Source organism: Gossypium arboreum, chromosome 3 (genome assembly GCF_025698485.1).
Source record: "Gossypium arboreum isolate Shixiya-1 chromosome 3, ASM2569848v2, whole genome shotgun sequence".
Taxonomy (NCBI): Eukaryota; Viridiplantae; Streptophyta; class Magnoliopsida; order Malvales; family Malvaceae; genus Gossypium; species Gossypium arboreum.
This window is the reverse complement of record NC_069072.1, coordinates 11,279,983-11,298,780: the sequence shown is the minus strand read 5'-3', so window position 1 is coordinate 11,298,780 and position 18,798 is coordinate 11,279,983. Positions and strand designations below refer to the sequence as shown.

At 36.8% G+C, this 18,798-nt stretch overlaps 2 non-coding genes across 2 annotated transcripts; one reads left to right on the top strand and one right to left on the bottom strand.

Moving 5' to 3' along the window:
* The first annotated feature begins 12,660 nt into the window (after nt 1-12,660).
* LOC128290758 (small nucleolar RNA R71) lies at nt 12,661-12,766 on the top strand. The gene has a single exon (XR_008280545.1). It is a non-coding gene; the product is annotated as a small nucleolar RNA R71 (small nucleolar RNA).
* A 2,125-nt stretch (nt 12,767-14,891) lies between these two features.
* On the bottom strand, nt 14,892-14,998 carry LOC128291344 (small nucleolar RNA R71). Its single transcript, XR_008281120.1, has one exon. It is a non-coding gene; the product is annotated as a small nucleolar RNA R71 (small nucleolar RNA).
* Between the last annotated feature and the right edge of the window lie 3,800 nt (nt 14,999-18,798).

Sequence of the window (18,798 nt, the reverse complement as noted above, 5' to 3'; positions counted from 1 at the left end):
TAGAGAATCAAGCATGATAAGTTGATTTTTAAGAATTTAAAATTTTAGATTGTTTCCCCAAAGTTTAGGTATTACTTTGAGTTGGAATTCACAAGTTTTAAACATCAAAATACCATAATTTTTGTGAAATTTTTGAGCCTTTTGAGCATCTATTAATTCTTTCATGCTCACTTTTATTATTGCTTTGAATGCGTCAGTATTGAATTGTTATTCTAGAACTTGCTTGATTATGCATGTCAAGACCACACTATTTGATTTGATATGTCAAAATGAGAAAGGCACTTAGGATTAACCCACTCATGCCATGAAAAGCCTACCTCCATGATTAACCCCTAGTAAACCCCCTTGGGCCTAACAAACCATTTCTTGTATTACCCTTAATATTAACCCTTAACCTATTATTGTTGAAATCCCCTAAATTAATTTGATCCCCATTTTTGTCGAGATTTGAATTGAAATAGCTGCTTAACTATGTTTTATTCTATTTTGTAATTTAACTTGTTCTTAATAAAAAAAAAACAAAAAACAAAAAAAAATGTATGCATATTAGTAGTAGTAATCTTTTGTTTTTGAGCTTAAGTATTTAAATTCCATATTCTAAGAAGAAGCTCTGTTGTACGCAAGTGATATTAAATATTTTTCTAGTTAAGTGATTTTTCAATTCAATCTCGATTCTAACTTTTTCTTTCAGCCTGTGACCACACCCCCTAACCAAGCCTCATTACAACCCTCTAAAGACCTTTTGACTGATGTATCATCTCAATTTATAGTGGTGGAGATTTGATTTTCATGCAAGCCTATGGTAATGACTTTTCATTATTGATTATTGAGTACTTCATTTATTGTCCTTAAACACCTCGAGTGATTTGAGTGAATCTTTAGTAAGGATGTGAAACTCTGTGACATTTTGAATCAAAGGTAATTATTTAGACAAGTGGAGACACCTATATTTTCATGATAAAGTGCTCAACTTGGAATGATTGAAACTTTGATGTTCTTTCAGTTGAATTTTCAATATATGATCACCTATGGATTATTTTGAGATATTATTGATAGGAATTATAGGTTGAGAAGGATTTATTTGATTATGAGTTGAAAATTTTGCTTCAGGACAAGCAAATACTTAAGTGTGGGGGTATTTGATAAACCATAATTTATACATATTTTTACCCCATGCTTAACACATTTTATGGATGATTTTTCCTTAGAATTGGTGAATTTGATGCTCCTAATGCCTTAATTTCATGTTTTATATTTAGGAGAGCATAGGAGAGCGAAAGGAACGAGAAACGAGCCAAAAATGGAGAAAATGGGCGAAAGTACGAAATCAACATGGCCTGGACTTCCTCACACGGGCAGACCATACGGCCGTGCCAATTTGGTAGATTCGAAGTACGATTCACACGGGCGTGTCCCTGCCAAGGCTAAGTTGAGTCCAATTCGGAAAAGGCCAATTTTGAGGGCTTCTAGGCATTCTAAAGCCTATAAATACACCCTAGAGGAGGAAAGTAAGGAGGGCACAGAGAGGAAGGAAGGAATTACTCGAAGGAAGCCGATTGATCCATCTCAGGAGCCGGAGTCACCATCAAGACTGAAGATTTCCCCTCAATTTCCCTTTAGGAGTTTGGGGTTTTCTTTATGTTTTGTATTCGTTATTCTTCTGAGATGTTTTCGTTTTTAGTTATGAACTAAATACCCTAAATACCTAAGGGGAATGAAACCTAAGACGAATCTTGTTATTATTTTCTGAATTGTATGATAAATATTTAACTTGTTCTTAATTATGTATTCTCAATTCTTGTTTTGATATCCCAGGATACTGATTCAAGATAAACTCTTATTCAGAGAAGGAATAGACCATGTCTAAGAGTACATTTGTCATAATTAAGCAGAGTTGTTTACGCGCCTAGACATAGGGTGATAAAATTTTTCTGGATTAGGGTAAAACCTAATAAGGGGATCCAGAGATCAAGTTAATGCAACCCTAGGGTGTTAATTAGAGAAAAGTCTCAATTATTCAATCTAGGGATTAGACGTTATTAGTCTTGAATAGGGATAATAACATAACTTAGGGATCTCTACGGAACAAGTTAAATGAATAAATCGTTCGATTCGTAGCCAGAATAACAAGTACAGTCTAGGTGGATTTTTCATTAGGTATTGCCTTAATTTAATCGTTTTCCAAAAGTAATCCCCCAATTCCATTCTCTGTGAATTCTTAGATTAGTTAATTAGTTAGTTAAAACAAAACCCCCTTATTCTTAGGCTAGATAATAAAAAGACAGTCATTACTAGTACTTTTAGTTCCTTTGGGTTCGACAATCCGGTCTTGCTAAAACTATACTACTGTTCGATAGGTACACTTGCCTTCATCGCGATAATAGTTAGTTTTAAGAACGATTAATTATAAATATTTAAAACTTATCACACAAAATCATGTGATCAAAGGTGTATTACATATACCGATCATAAGATTCTCAAATATTTGCTAACCCCAAAAAAATTAAATCTTCAGTAGCACCGATAGGTTAAATTACTTAAAGATTATGATTGCACGATAGAGTACCATCCGAGTAAGGCTAATGTGGTACCTGACGCCCTTAGCCATAGTGCGATGATTGATCTGAAAGTAATGTTAGCTCGTTTGATTTCGGTCGAGAATAGAGGGTTGTTGGCTGAATTACAAGTAAAACCGATTTGGGTGGAGCTGATTAGAGCTAAACAGTTGAGTGATGAGTCCTTAGTTCGGCATCTACAGCATGTTGATTCGAACGAGACTTCTAATTTTAGCTTGAACAACGATAACATATTGTGCTTTAAAAGTTGAATTTATGTACCTAATGACAAAGAGTTGAGGCGTTCAATCCTTCAAGAGGCGCATAGTAGTCCTTATGCTATGCATCCTGGTGGTAACAAAATGTGTCGGGATCTCCGAGAACTCTACTGGTGGCCTGGACTGAAACAGGAGATAATCGCTTTTGTGTCCCACTATCTGTTGTGCCGAAAGGTTAAGGCGGAACATTAGTTGCCATCCGGGTTGCTTCAACCAGTTAAAATTCCTTGGTGGAAATTGGAGCGACTAACGATGGATTTTGTCCACTCATACCTATCCAGATAGATTACTCCTTATAGAAGTTGGGTAAACTGTATATCACCGAAATTGTGAAGCTACACAAAATTCCAGTGTCAATCCTCTCTGACAGAGATCGGCAATTTACGTCTTGATTCTGGAAGAAACTCCATGAAGCTTTAGGCACTCAACTTAATTTCAGCACTGCGTACCACCCTCAGACCGATGGATAGTCGGAGCGAGTCATTCAGATCTTAGAGGATATACTTCGAAGTTGTGTGTTAGACTTCAGAGGTAGTTGGGAGGAGTACCTACCATTGGCGGAGTTTGCATATAAAAACAACTTTTAGTCTAGTATTCAGATGTCACCATACGAAGCTTTGTATGGTCATAGGTGCAGTACTCCATAATGTTGGATAGAATTAAGCAAACGCCTACTTCTAGGTCCTAAGTTAGTTTTTAAAACTGAAAACACTATGAAAGTAATTTGGGACCGTCTAAAAGGAGCATCTGATCGACAGAAGTCTTATGTTAATTTAAAAAGGAAAGACATTGAGTTTTCTATTTGTGATCAAGTTTTCCTTAAAGTATCACCATGGAAAAAGGTCCTCCAATTTAGACGCAAGGGCAAGCTAAGCCCAGGGTTCATTGGGTTTTATTTCATCTTGAAGTGTGTCGAACCCATTGCTTACCAATTGGAATTACCACCAGAGCTGGATCAGATTCATGATGTGTTTTATGTCTCAATGCTGAGACGGTATCGGTCAGATCCGTCGCGTATTGTTCCTGTCAACGAGATTGAGTTGCGATCAGATTTAACATTCGAGGAGGAATTTGTCTAGATTTTGGAACATGATGTTAAGGTACTGAGAAAGAAAACTATTCCTCTAGTAAAAGTTCTTTGGCAGGACCATGGTACTGAGGAAGCCATGTGGGAACCTGAAGAAGTGATCCAATTGTTGTATCTGAATCTGTTTGAGTCAGGTAAAATTTTGAGGCTGAAATTTCTTTTATGGGGAGAGAGTTGTAACGCCCCCAAAATTTAAAAGTTTAATTGTGAGAATCTATAGTAATTAAAATTTTGTACCTGTGGTTCTATGCTCTGCTTTTGTGTTTAAGGTTGGGAGTTCAAGTTGCATTGTTAAAAGTTTTGTTATTTTCTAAAACAACCTTTATCCATGTGTAACGTAGTTAAGTGCAATGCTGGGAAAATTGGTGTCAAGAATGAGCATGCTGGTTCACTAGTTAAGCATCTGTCTGTATTCTTCTAGTTTCGAGTTTAAGTCCCATCGTGTGTGTTAGGAAATATATTTTTGCAAATGCCTAAAGGTGAGATGGTGGTTAATTTAAAACATTCTGAAGAGTTTTATCATCCTTTTCTTTTTTTTTCTTTTTCTAAATTTTAGTTCCTTTCTTTCCTGTTCTTCTTTTCTTTTATTTTTTTCATTTTCTGTGAGGTTGATATTGTGCAAATTCCATTGTTATTCCATTTCGTTTTGTGAACTCCGTTGTGTTAATACTATTCTGTCGAAATGAGATTTTGCTTATTTGCTTCTCGTTCTGTTAAACATTCAATTGATTATTTTTTAGGGGAGGATATTACTAAAGACGTGACTTTGCCATGTTAGTCTGATTCCCTATGTTTCGCACAAGATAAGTATGCAATTTGAGTTAAGGTTGCATCGAAATTTTCGACATGATCTTGACGGTAGGTGATTTTAGTAAAATCTTGAAAATGAGAGTGTAATTGATTATTGAATGGTTAATTAGGTTTCGGGTAGTCTTCACATTGTTTTTTTCGATCAAATGAAACCAGGTTCGTATCAAAAACCTTAATTTTTGCAAGTTTTGGTCGCCAAAAATTATGGTTGTTGACGCTACACAGCTAAGCACACGGCGTGTGTCTAGGCCGTGTCAGCCACACAACCGTGTAGCAAGCTATGTGGTTGGCCTTGTAACTCATTGTTTATCAATTTGGGGCCACAAGGGCAGGATACGGGCATGTGTCTAGGCTCTGTGTGGCCATATTAGTGCAGGGTTCACACGGGTAACAGAAATAAGCGTGTGTTGGGGTCGTGTAACTCACTATTTATGGTACAATACCACACAGGCAAAGCACATGAGCATGTGTCTTAGCCGTGTAACTTACTGTTTGTGGACTAAAACCACATGGCAAGAGACACGGGCATGTACCCAGACTGTGTAAGTCACAAGAGTAGGAACACGGGCGTGTGTCCAGGCCTTGTAACTCATTATTTATGCTTAGGAACCACACGGGCAAGGCACATGGCAGTGTGACCAGGCCGTGTGACATGTTCTTGGGGCCCGAAACTTGTTTTTGAGGCCTTGAATGTTATTTAACATTGATACTAGTATTCTCGTTGTATGAATTTGATTATATGGGAACTGTCTAATATTTTGAGACAGAAGTGGAAACAACATAGTTGTATGAATAATAAGATACTTATTTTGCAATCGAACTGTCTTATATATTTGTGAAATAAATTAGAATGATTGAATACATGATACGGGTAATTGTGCTCTGCGTTTGCATGGGTGGGGATATTGTGAAGAAGGAAGTAGTTTGCTCTGAATTAGTGGTTGCGCCATTATACATATAAATCTGATTCTGGCGCTTTGTCGCAATCTAGTCTAGCAGCTACGCTGCGTATCTGTAAAGTGTCAAATGGACACTCTAAGGTGTGTAGGGTTGGTTGGGCATTGAATGTCCTTAACGGTGTGTTGGGATGGCCAAAAATGGTGTGTAGGGGATGGGGGTAGGAATATTGCATCTAAATCTGATCTGTATCATATATGAAATCAAAATTGCATATATGTATATGTAACTAACCTACTCAGAATCTGAACTAAAATTACTTCTGTGTCAAATCGAATTTCTGAATTCAGAACTATCTTATAAGTGAGCATGTATTGAAAAAAAAAATTTCCGCACTGAGTTCACAACTCATTCTATCATTTCTTAGATTTCATGTGGTTCGCAGACTTGAACGGGTCGGTGCTGCATAAGCTCGGTCGACCCATTAGCTTTCTTTAAAATATTTCGATAGAAGTTTCGATAAACTATAATAGTATGAATTTGGAAGATTATATACTTAACTGATTTTTGTGTTGAATTTTATGTCAATCATGGTTTGGTATTATTTTGTTTTGCGTAGTATTTAAGTATCCATAATGTAACTCAGAAACCTGGACTAGACATCTAGGCTGGGTCTAGGGTGTTACACTAATAGGGACTTTAAATCATTTGAATAAAATAACCTCATATCAATGGTACCTCTGAGATATCAAAATACATGTTTAATTCCATTCGAATGTCTACGTGTTAGGGAAGAACTAAATTTTGCTAATAAGTTTACAACAAAAGCTATATCAGATCTTCTGTTGTTTGCAAGATACATCAATGTCTCTATGGCACTTAGATAAGGTACTTCAGGATCAAGAAACTATTCATCATTCTCATAAGGACGAAATTGATCTTTATTCATATCTAATTATTGTACAACCATTGAGGTACTCAATGGATGTGCTTTATCTATATAAAATTTCTTTAAAATCTTTTCCGTATAAGTTAACTGATGGACGTGAATTCATTTTTTAAATGTTTGATTTGTAGGCCATGATAAAACTTTGTTTTTCCGATACCTTTCATCAAAAATTCTTTCCTTAAATAATTTATTGCATTTTGAAGCTCTTTAAGAGTTCCAATAATATTTAGATCATCAATATAAATAGCAATTACCACAAATTTTGAACCAGACCTTTTTATAAAACCACAAGGATAGATTGGATTGGTTCTATAACCTTTTTAACAAATATTGATGGGTCACAAAACTAACTAATATCTCGACGGAGGCAAGCGCACCTATCGAATAATAGTAAAGCTATGGTGAGTCCAGAATATCGTATCCACAATGGCTAAAAGTACTAGTAATAACTCTCTTTTTATTATTTAGCCTAATAATTGAAGGAGGTGGTTTAATCTAAAATTAAACTAATTAACTATGAACGTGATAGAGACCGAATTAGGGAAATACTTAAGAAAACCAATGAGAGAGACAATACCCAGGAAAGAATCCACCTAGACTTCACTTATTATTCTAACTCTAAATCAAACGATTTATTCACTTGTCTTGATTCTGTAGAAATTCCTAAATTATGTTAATATCTCTTTCGAGACTAAGAACAACTGACTCTAGATTGGTTAATTGAAATCTCTTTCTAATTAAAACCCGTATCGTCGCATTAACTCGATCTATGAATTCCCCTGTTAGATTTGACTCTAATCCAGTAGATTTATGTCGTCCTATTTCTAGGATTGCAATCAACTCTGCTTAATTATGCTAGATCTGCTCTTAAATAGGGAATTTTGCTCCACTGAATAAGCACATCAAACTTGCATTAATTTCTTGAAAATATTAATGCAAGGATTAAGAACACATAATTAAGAACAAGAACAAATATTTATCGTGTAATTTAGATAATTAAATAATAAGATCCATCTTAGGTTTCATCCTCCCTAGGTATTTAGGGAGTTCAGTTCATAATTTAAAAGGAAAACATCTCAAATTTAGAAAAACAACAAGACATAAAAAACCTTAATAACTTCGAGAGAAATTTGAATGGAGATCTTCAATCTTGAAGTGGATCTGCTTTCGAAATGATTCCAATGGTTTTCTTCGAGTAATTTCTGCTTTCTACTTCCTGTGTTTTCTTTAGATATTCTTCTAATATGTATTTATAGACTTTTAAATGCTCAGAAATCATAAAAATTGGCTTTTTTCGTGTGTTTGGGAAACCGGTAGCGATATCGACAAGGGCTGGCACATGGGCGTGTGGCCAGCTTGTGTGAAAAATGCCCAGGCCGTGTGGATCTTGAAAACTCCGATTTTGGCCCTTTTTTCTCTCCTTTCACTCCCAAATGCTCTCCTAAGTATAGAAACATGAATTTAAGGGATTAGGAGCATCAAATTCACTAATTATCGTCATAAATCATCCAAAAATATGCCAAGCATGGAATTAAAATGTGTTACATTTATGGTTTATCAAATATCCCCACACTTAAGCATTTGCTTGTCCTCAAGCAAAGTCCTCAACTCACAATTAAAATTAATTCTTCTCAAATTATAATCCTCATCAATAGTGTTTCAAAATAATTCACAAATAACCATGCATTGAAAGTTCAACTAAAAGAGCCCTAAAGATTCAAACAATCCAAGTCACACATTTTTTTAAGACATGAAAACATAGGTATCTCCCTTTATCTAAGTAATCACCTTTAATTCAAAATCGACAAGATTTTACATCTTCACTAAAGATTCACTCAAATCACTCAAAGTGTTTAAGGTTCAAAAATTAAGTGCTCAAAAGTCAATTATGAAAAGTCATTACCATAGGCTTGCATGAAAATCAAATCTCCCCCACTATAAAATGATATGATACACAAATCAAAAGGTCTTTAAAGGGTTGTAACGGGGCTTGGGTTAAAGGTGTGATAAAGGCTGTAAAAGAAGGTTAAAATCGAGATCGACTTGATAAATTACCTAACTAGAAAAATAAACTAATATTGAATGATTACATCAATTGAAATTATTAAAGAATGACAAGAGTTAATTCTCAGAATATGAAATTAACTACTTAAGCTCAAAAACATAGAACTATTAATAATCAACATAAATGTTTTCTTTTTCTTTTTTGCTTTTTTTTTCCAATTTTTTTAAGAATAATGGATAATAAGAGAAAATTTAACAACTAAAACAAAATGATATAGTTAAGCAACTAACCAAATCGAATATCGACAAAAAAGGGGGGTCAATAAAAATGGGAACAATTCTCAATGAATCAAAAATGAATTATGGGTTAATATTAATGGGTAAATCAAGAAACAGTTAGTTAGGCTTAAATGGGTTCACTAAGGGTTAATTATGTAGGTAGGGATAAGTGGGTTAAAACCTAAGTTCCTTTATCATCTCAATATGTCAAATCAAAGATGTGGTCTCGACATGCATAATTGAAGCAAGTTCTAGAATAACAATTCAATATTGACACACTCATAACCATTAATAAAATGAGCAAGAAAAATGTATTCTCTAAAGGCTCAAAATCTCACAAAAAATTATGGCTTTTGATGTCAATCCTGTAAATTTCAAACTTTAAGATAATACCTCAATTTAGAGAAACAACCTAGAAATTTTTAATTCTGGAAAATAAACTTGTCATGCTTGATTCTCTAATATCTTAAAGTTTAAACAATCAATGCACAATTACCTATGACTTAATCCAAAACATATCAATAAAAATTCATTCTAATAGTAATATGAGAAAATTACTTAAGAATAAGACATAATTTAGGGATTTTCTAATAATCATAGAAATAACCTCCCCACACTTGAGATATACATTGTCTTCAATGTATGAATATATATAATGACAGTATAAGTAGAATATCATAAGAGAGGGAGAGAAGTGAAACTACCTTAAATTTTGGATGAAGTCCTCAAATTAGTAACTAGCGGAATTGTAGAGAAAGCTAAATGTAGTGCATGATTCGGAACAAGCTATTAAGAAGATAAACATAACTGGTGGAGAAGATTAAAGAAATACTCGATTAGGAACAACCATAATAACTAAAATAAAGTTCAAAATATAATAGACAAGTCTTTAAAAGATAATAAGAAACATAAAAGATAAATAAAATAAAAATAAAAATAAAAATAAAAATAAAAATAAAAATAAAAATAGAAATAGAAATAGAAATAGAAATAGAAATAGAAATAGAAATAGAAATAGAAATAGAAATAAGATAAACCAAGAAGACAAAATAACAAAAGAGAAAAGGGGATAGGGTTTTTATGGGGTGACACGGTTGTGTGAGGGTCCCTTTTGGGCCATACGGCCGTGTCATACGCCCGTGTGGCTTGTTTTCAACCCGTGTTCATCGAGGGAGAAAGAAGAAAAAAACTCAGTCTTCACACGGCCTTGGACACACTTGTGTGTCTAGGCCGTGTGGTTCACACGACCGAGTCGCACGGCCATGTATATCGTCCTTCACTTCTCTCACGCCTGTATGACCTCCCACACGCCCGTGTGGCTAGGCCATGTCTCACACACGCCCGTGTAGCTAGGCCGTGTCTCACACACGGTTGTGTCCCTTGCCCGTGTAACTCTCTAACTTGTTTTAAAATTTGAGAAATTTTGCTTCAGGTTCCACACGGCCTAGTACACGCCTGTGTGTCCAGGACGTGTGGTCTATACAGCCGTGTCGCATGCCCGTATAGTTTAATTTAAGGCATGGCTCTGTCGATTTTTGGTAAAATTTTAGCCCTGTTTCCATACGGCCAAGGACACGTCCGTGTATCCAGGCTGTGTGAGTCAAAAACCTGCATTTAAACATGAAAAGAAGTAAAAATAAACTAATTAGAAGGGTTAGTGCTCGGGTTGCCTCCCGAGAAGAGCTTATTTAGAGTCTAAGCTCGAATTACCTCTCATTCGCATGGTCATGGTGGTTTGATAAGTTGAAACTTCTCTCTCATGCTATCAGTTCTAACATCAAAATAAGGTTTAAGTCGAGTACTATTTACCTTTAAAGTACCAAATTTAGAATGAGTTACCTCGACTGTACTGTCTGGGAAGACATTTAGTACCGTAAAGTGAGTTGCTCTGTTTGCATTAGGCTTTGAAGTGACAACTCAAGGATCTATTTTATCTAATAGTACCTGGTCCCCAACCTTAAATTGATTGGTTCTATCGGTAAGCTCGATATGGTGTTACTTTTGATCCTCTTTGACATAAGTTTGCCATTCGTCTAGTTCATCTATCTGTAGCATTTTTCTTTCATGGATGGTTCCATTGTTGGCGCATGAACCAAAATGTGGCTCATTTGTGTTTCTCGAAAGAGTTTCCTGTAAAGAGGGTTGAATCCCATGATTAGTCTTATTAACAGGATTTATAGAATTGTTTTTATTACTTGATGTCTTAATCGAATCACAAGCTTGGAGCGTGATCGTATCATCACCTACACGAAGTGTGAGTTTACCTATACCAACATCAATGATAGTTCTAGCAGTTGCTAAAAAGAGGCGTCCTAAAAGTGATCGTATCATCACCTGCACGAAGTGTGAGTTTACCTATACCGACATCAATGATAGTTCTAGCAGTTGCTAAAAAGAGGCGTCCTAAAATTAAAAGGACATCATTATCCTCATCCATGTCTAGGACAACAAAGTCAATTAGGAATATGAAATTATCAATTTTTACAAGTACATCTTCAAAAATACCCCTAGGAAATCTAATGGTTTTATCTGTTAATTGAATGCTCATCTTAGTTTATTTGGGTTTCCCAAGACCTAGCTGTTTAAAAATTTTGTAAGGCATGACATTAATACTTGCCCCTAAATTAGCTAAATCATTATTTACATTTAAACTACCAATTAAACAAGGAATAGTAAAACTCTCTGGATCCTTCAATTTGTTGGGTAGTTTATTTTGTAAGATAGCTGAGCACACCGCGTTTAGCTCAACGTGTGACAAATCATTTAACTTCCGTTTGTTTTCCAAAAGCTCATTTATAAAATTTAACTGAGTTGGGCATTTGTGAAAGAGCTTCAATAAATGGTAAGTTAATACACAACTTTTGCAAAAGTTTAAGAAATTTACTGAATTGTTCATTTGTGTAGTCTTTCTTTATCGCGTTGGGATATGGCACACGAGGTGTATACTCCTTACTTACCGGTTTTTGTTTACTATGGCTTTCATCACCCTTAACTTTACTTACCACACTTTCTTGCCTTGGTTCCGGTTTGGACTAAACTAACCATTCTGCATCTCGAACAGTAATCGCATGGAGCTGCTCTCTTGGGTTACTTTCAGCGTTGCTAGGCAAGCTACCTTGTGGTCTTTTTGAGATCAGCTTAGCAAGCTGACCTATTTGATTCTCGAGCCCTTGAATTGAAGCTTGCTAATTTTTAAGCGTTGTTTTGGTGTTTTGGAAGCGTGTTTCTGACACTGAGATGAATTTCGTTAGCATCTCCTCAAGGTTCAGCTTCCTTTCCTACTGGTATTGTGGTTGTTGAAAACCTGGAGGAGGTTGTGGTCTTTGATTCCCTTGGCTACCTCATGAAAAATTTGGGTGGTTCTTCCATCCTGCATTATACGTGTTCCTATCAGGACTATTTGGAGGTTCAGAGTTATTACCCATATAATTCAACTACTCATTCTCCATGCTAGAACTGTAGAGTAGATAATCTAAAGTATTCATCCCTCCTCCATTTGTGTCGCATTACATCACCGGATGTACCTGCGTAGAAACACATAAACCATCAATCTTTTTATTTAAGAGCTCTACCTAGTTTGATAACATGGTGACTACGTCGAGGTTGAAAACACCAACGGCTTTTGTCAGCTTTGTCCTCATGACTTGCAACTGATAATTATTCAGTGATATCTCTTCAATGAACTCATAAGCCTCCTCAGGTGTTTTGTTATTTAAGGTACCGCCGGCGGCTGCATCGATCAGTTGTCTAGTTGAGGGGTTCAAACTATTGTAGAAAGTCTGAACCTGTAACCATAAGTGTAACCCATCGTGAGGGCACCTTCTCAATAAATCCTTATACCTCTCTCATGCATCATATAGGGTCTCTAAGTCCATTTGCACAAAAGGGAGATATCATTCCTTAACTTTGTCGTCTTGGCCAGGGGAAAGTATTTCAACAGAAAATTTTCAGTCATTTGCTCCCAGGTATGATGGACCCTTGATAAACCGTAATTTATACATATTTTTACCCTATGTTTAAAGCATTTCATGGATGATTTTCCATTAGAATTGGTGAATTCGATGCTCCTAATACTTTAATTTCATGTTTTATACTTAGGAGAGCATAGAAGAGCAAAAGGACGAGAAATGGGCCAAAAATAGAGAAAATGGGCCAAAGTACGAACTCAACACGGCCTAGACCTCCTCACACGGGCATCCCACACGCCCTACCATTCTAACAGGCTCGAGCACAGCCTGAAGTAATCACACACGGACGTGTTACATGGACATGTCCCTGCCGAGCCCAAGTTGAGTCCAATTCAGAAAAGGCTAATTTTGAAGGCTCATAGGCATTCCAAAGCCTATAAATACACCCTAGAAGAGGAGAAAGGGGGGACACACAGAATAGAGAGTAAATAATTACTCCAAGGAAGCCGATTGATTCATCTCAGAAGCCGGATTCATCATCAAGATTGAATATCTCTCCTCAATTCCCCTCCAAGAGTTTTGGGTTTTCTTTATGTTTTGTATTCTTTATTATTCTAAGATTTTTTCTTATTTAGTTAAGAACTAAATCCCCTAAATACCTAAGGGGAATGAAACCTAAGACGAATCTTATTATTATTTTCTGAATTGTATGATAAATAATTAAGTTGTTCTTAATTATGTGTTCTTAATTCTTGTTTTGATATCCCAAGATACAGATTCAAGATAAACTCTTATTAAGAGGAGGAATATACCATGTCTAAGAGTACATTTATCATAATTAAGCGGAGTTGATTGTGCGCCTAGACATAGGGTGACAAGATTTTGCTGGATTAGGGTGAAACCTAATAAGGGGATCCATAGATCGAGTGAATGCAACCCTAGAGTGTTAATTAGAGAAAATTCTCGGTTATTCAATCTAGGGATTAGACTTACTAGTCTTGAATAGGGATAATAACATAACTTAGGGATCTCTACGGAACAAGTTAAATGAATAAATTGTCCGATTCGGAGCCAGAATAACAAGTACAGTCTAGGTGGATTTTTCCTTAGGTATTGTCTTCATTCAATCGATTTTTCCAAAAGCAATTGTCCAATTCCATTCTCTGTGCATTCTTAGTTTAGATAATTAGTTAATTAAACCAAAAACCTCTTTATTCTTAGGCTAGATAATAAAAAGATAGTCATTACTAGTACTTTTAGTTCCTTTGGGTTCGACAATCCGGTCTTGCTAAAACTAGACTACTGTTCGATAGGTACACTTGCCTACATCGCGATAATAGTTAGTTTCAAGAAGGATTAATTATAAATATTTAAAACCTATCATGAAATAACGCGATCAAGTTTTTGGCACCGTTGCCGAGGAACTAAGATATTAGGAACGCTCAATTTTTATTACTTTAGCCATTTATTTTTCTTGTAATTTAATTTTATATTATTATTATTACTACTTACTTATTTACTTTTTCCTTCTCTTGGCAGGTTTTTATAGTTTATGACTAGAAGAAACCCATCAGGGCCACTACTTTTTGACAAAAAAATCAATCGCACAGTTCGTAGAAACCAAAGAGAAATAAGGCGAAGCTTAAGATACACGGAGAACGAGCAAGAAGACGATACTCAACCCCCAATCGAAGAGATGGCTGAAAACCAAGGCAATCAACTACCTCCTGCAATTGCGGTTAATCAAAATCCTACTCCACGCACTATGTATGATTATGCTAAACCTTCTTTAACAGGAACTGAATCAAGCATAGTTAGACCTGCTGTAGCTGCAAATACTTTTGAATTAAAACCTAACACTATTCAAATGATACAACAATTTGTTCAGTTTGATGGTTTGCAGGATGAGGATCCCAATGCTCATTTAGCCAACTTCTTAGAACTATGCGATAAATTTAAAATTAATGGTGTTTCTGATGATGTCATACGTCTTCGGTTGTTTCTCTTTTCATTAAGGAACAAAGCTAAACAGTGGTTGAACTCATTACCACGAGGGTCAATTACTACTTGGGAACAAATGACCAAAAATTTTTACTAAAATATTTTCTGCTGGCTAAAATGGCTAAATTACGTAATGGTATCTCTTCTTTTATGCAGATGGATTTAGAAACACTCTACGATGCATAGGAGAGATACAAGGACCTTTTGAGAAGATGCCCCCACCATGGGTTACCGCTTTGGCTCCAAGTACAAACATTTCACAATGGTCTGAATCCTTCGACTCGGTAAATGGTTGACGCAGCTGCTGGCAAAACCATCAACAATAAAACACCGAAAGATGCCTATGAGTTTATAAAGGAGATGTCACTGAATAACTATTAGTGGCAAGTCATGAGGATAAAGCCAACCAAAATAGTCAGCATTTACAACATCGATTCAGTCACCATGCTCTCTAATCAGGTAGAACTCTTAAATAAAAAGATTGATGGTTTTCTTAATTCTTTACAGGTTCACCCAGTAATGCAGTGCAAAACAAGTGGAGGTGGAACAAACCATTCGAAATACCAACCCTATGGCCACAACATGGATAACGAGCAATTAAACTACATGGGTAATAGTCCTCGACCTCAAAACAATCCATATAGTAACACGTATAATGTAGGTTGGAGGAACCACCACAATTTCTCGCGGGGCAGTCAAGGAAATCAAATACCAGAACATCCTCCGGGCTACCAACAACCACCCTACCAATAGGAAAAGAAGCCAAACCTTGAAGAGATGCTATCAAAGTTTATATCACTGTCAGAAACTCGTTTTTAGAACACCAAGACAACACTTAAAAATCAACAAGCGTCGATCCAATGGCTCGAAACTCAGATAGGCCAGCTTTCCAAACTAATCTTCAAACGACCACAAGGTAGTTTGCCAAGTAATACCAAACCTAACCCAAGGGAACAACTCAACGCAATTAATATTCAAGATGATGAAAGAGTCATTGAGCCTGAACTAGAACCGAGGCAAGAAACTGCGGTAAGCAAAGCTCAAGGTGAGGTAGATCAAAATACAAACAAATCAGTGACTGTCGAATATAAACCTCGTGTGCCATACCCCAACGAGACAAGGAAAAACCGCTCAGATGAACAATTTGGTAAATTTCTTAAACTCTTAAAAAAATTACATATTAACTTACCGTTTATTGAAGCTCTATCACAGATGCCAAATGCAATGAAATTTTTAAAGAAACTTTTAGCAAATAAGCAGAAGTTGGATGAGGCGTCGCATGTGGAGCTGAACGCAGTTTCCTCATCCATTCTCCAAAATAAACTACCAAACAAACTAAAAGACCCAGTGAGCTTTACTATTCCTTGTTTAATTGGTAGTTTAGATGTTAATCATGCATTAGCTAATCTAGGGGCTAGTATCAACATCATGCCTTACAAAATGTTTAAGCAACTAGGTCTTGGGAAACCCAAACAGACTAGGATGAGCATTCAATTAGCAGATAAAACTATAAAATTCCCTAGAGGTATTATTGAAGATGTGCTAGTTAAAATCAATAAATTTATATTTCCTGTTGACTTTATTATTCTAGACATATAAGAGGATAGCAACACTCCCTTAATTCTAGGAAGGCCCTTTTTAGCAACTGCTAAAACCATGATTGATGTTCGCACAGGTGAACTCACACTCTGGGTGGGAGATGAAACAATCACCCTTCAAGCTCGCAATTTTGGCAACACATCAAGAATTGAAACTGATCATTTAAACCATTCTACTAAAACTAACAATATAGTGCAACCTACTTTGCAGAAAATGAGTCTAAAGGAAGCACACGAGTCGTTCTCAAGCACTAATAGAGGACCTGTTCATGAAAATTGAAGATTACAAATCGAGGAACTCAATGAATGGTGGGTGCACAAACCAAGAACACCCGACAAATCGAAACTACGCCAAAACAAGCTCGATACCTCTCCAAATCAACTTAAGGCTGGTGATAAGGTCTTATTAGATGCCGCAGATCTCCATATTGTCACTACCATACCGAATGAGGAAATCCCTCTTACGGTACTCAGTATTTTTCTATTCGGTACGGCGGAGATGAGTCATCCCAAGTTCGGCACTTTTAAGGTAAACAACACCCGATTAAAACCTTATTTTGATGAGATTGATAAAAGGAATGAGGAGTATAAACTCCTCAAACCACCATGACCCTTCACTAGAGAGGTAAGTCGAGCTTAGACTATAAATAAGCGCTTCTCGGGAGGCAACTCGAGCACTAACAATATTAATTTCTTTAAATTTTGGTATTTAACTCCTAACTTACTAATAGAAATCTTGAATACAGGTGTTTCCACTAAGACATGGCCGAGCACACGGGCGTGCTTAAGGCCGTGTGAAAATAGGGCAAAAGATCTCCCTAACACGGGCTACGATTAAATGCCACTGCCGTGTGATATGGTCGTGGTCGAGCCTGCCAAAACATCGCACGCCCGTGTGGAAGAATCGTGGTCGAGCCTACCAAAATAGCACGGGCATTTGACACGCCCGTGTGGAACACCCGTGGTTGAAGCTGTTAAATTAACACGGGCGTGGGGCTTACACACACGAGCATGGGAGAAGCGAACGAAGCTAGACACGGTTGTACGACACGGCCGTGTTAACCTACACGCCCGAGGAACACGAGTGTGTACTAAATGTCAAACGCGCCCAAATTTGAAATCCACAAATCACACGGGTTGAAATTGGGGAACACGGGCGTATGTCATGGCTGTGTGCCCCAAAATCTATTAATATCCTACACTATTCACTTTCTTCCCCATTCAAAAACCCTAACCCCAGCCGCTGCAACTCCACACAGCCTCCCTGCCATGCCTGTGCGCTGCCTCCAACTTCATTTTTAACGCTCAATCTCTCTCCCTTAGCGTTTGTTTACTCCTTTCACTTCTATTTTACTTATTACTAATGCTTATTATTAGCATAATCTTCATTGCTTTCGAACTATTTTTCATTTTGCTCATTATTTTATCATTTAGTTTGCATTCTTAGGTTAGTTATTATACATTGCGTGTTAAATCAAGTTATTAGGGAAACCTTATACCCATGACTTTACCATGCTCATTCTCATGATATTTTCATGTCAATGTCTATAATTCAATTTGCATTTTTCAATCATGTTGTTAGAAAAGCCTCACTCTTTGTTCCTACACATGCCATGACTACGCCCATTATCATACAATGATAAGGTCACAAAATTATTATATTAGTTATGTTTGGTTGTGGTTGACATTTTGCTTTTTATTTGAAAATTGTATTCCCTTTACTTTGATCACTCATCAAGATAACTTGATGATTCTAAACGCAGGTACCATGTCATCTTCACGTGGTAAAAAGGTCGTCGTAATTGCCTCGAAGAAGAAGAAGGGAGCGTCATCTTCCGTGGGTTTAACCACGAAAATTCGTCACCCTCTCCTGCAGTTCCCTTGAGAGCCCCAAGAAGAGCTTTTCCAAATACTTCGGGCCCTACTCTTAATTGCGGGCCGCTGCATCGACTGGGCTGCCGTAGAATAAGTTCAAATGGCTGATACGATTCGGGCCCTCCTAACCACTGACCCTTGGGAGCTATTCTTTGGGATTATCGAGCCGACGTATCTCGAGCTCACGATGGAACTATGCTCAACGTTCCATCTTCAAAGCTTAATGACAAATTACGATGATCCCGGCACAGTCCAGTTTCGCCTAGGTGGGTTAGTCCACCAACTAAGTTTCCCAGAGTTCGGAGCTGCACTAGGCTTATATACGGAGGAGTTTGAGGAAAATGAACTACATGTTCTCACTCGCCACATACATTTTTCTCCCTCGAAGTGCTAGCACACTTTGGCCCATGGCGCAGCCTCCTACAATCCTAGTCGCTCCAAGGCATCAGTTATCCCACCATCCCTGAGGTACCTACACGCCATTTTGGCTCACACGATTACAGGGAGGTGAGAGAGCACGGGCATCGTCAATACTCAGGACGCCTACTTCTTATGGT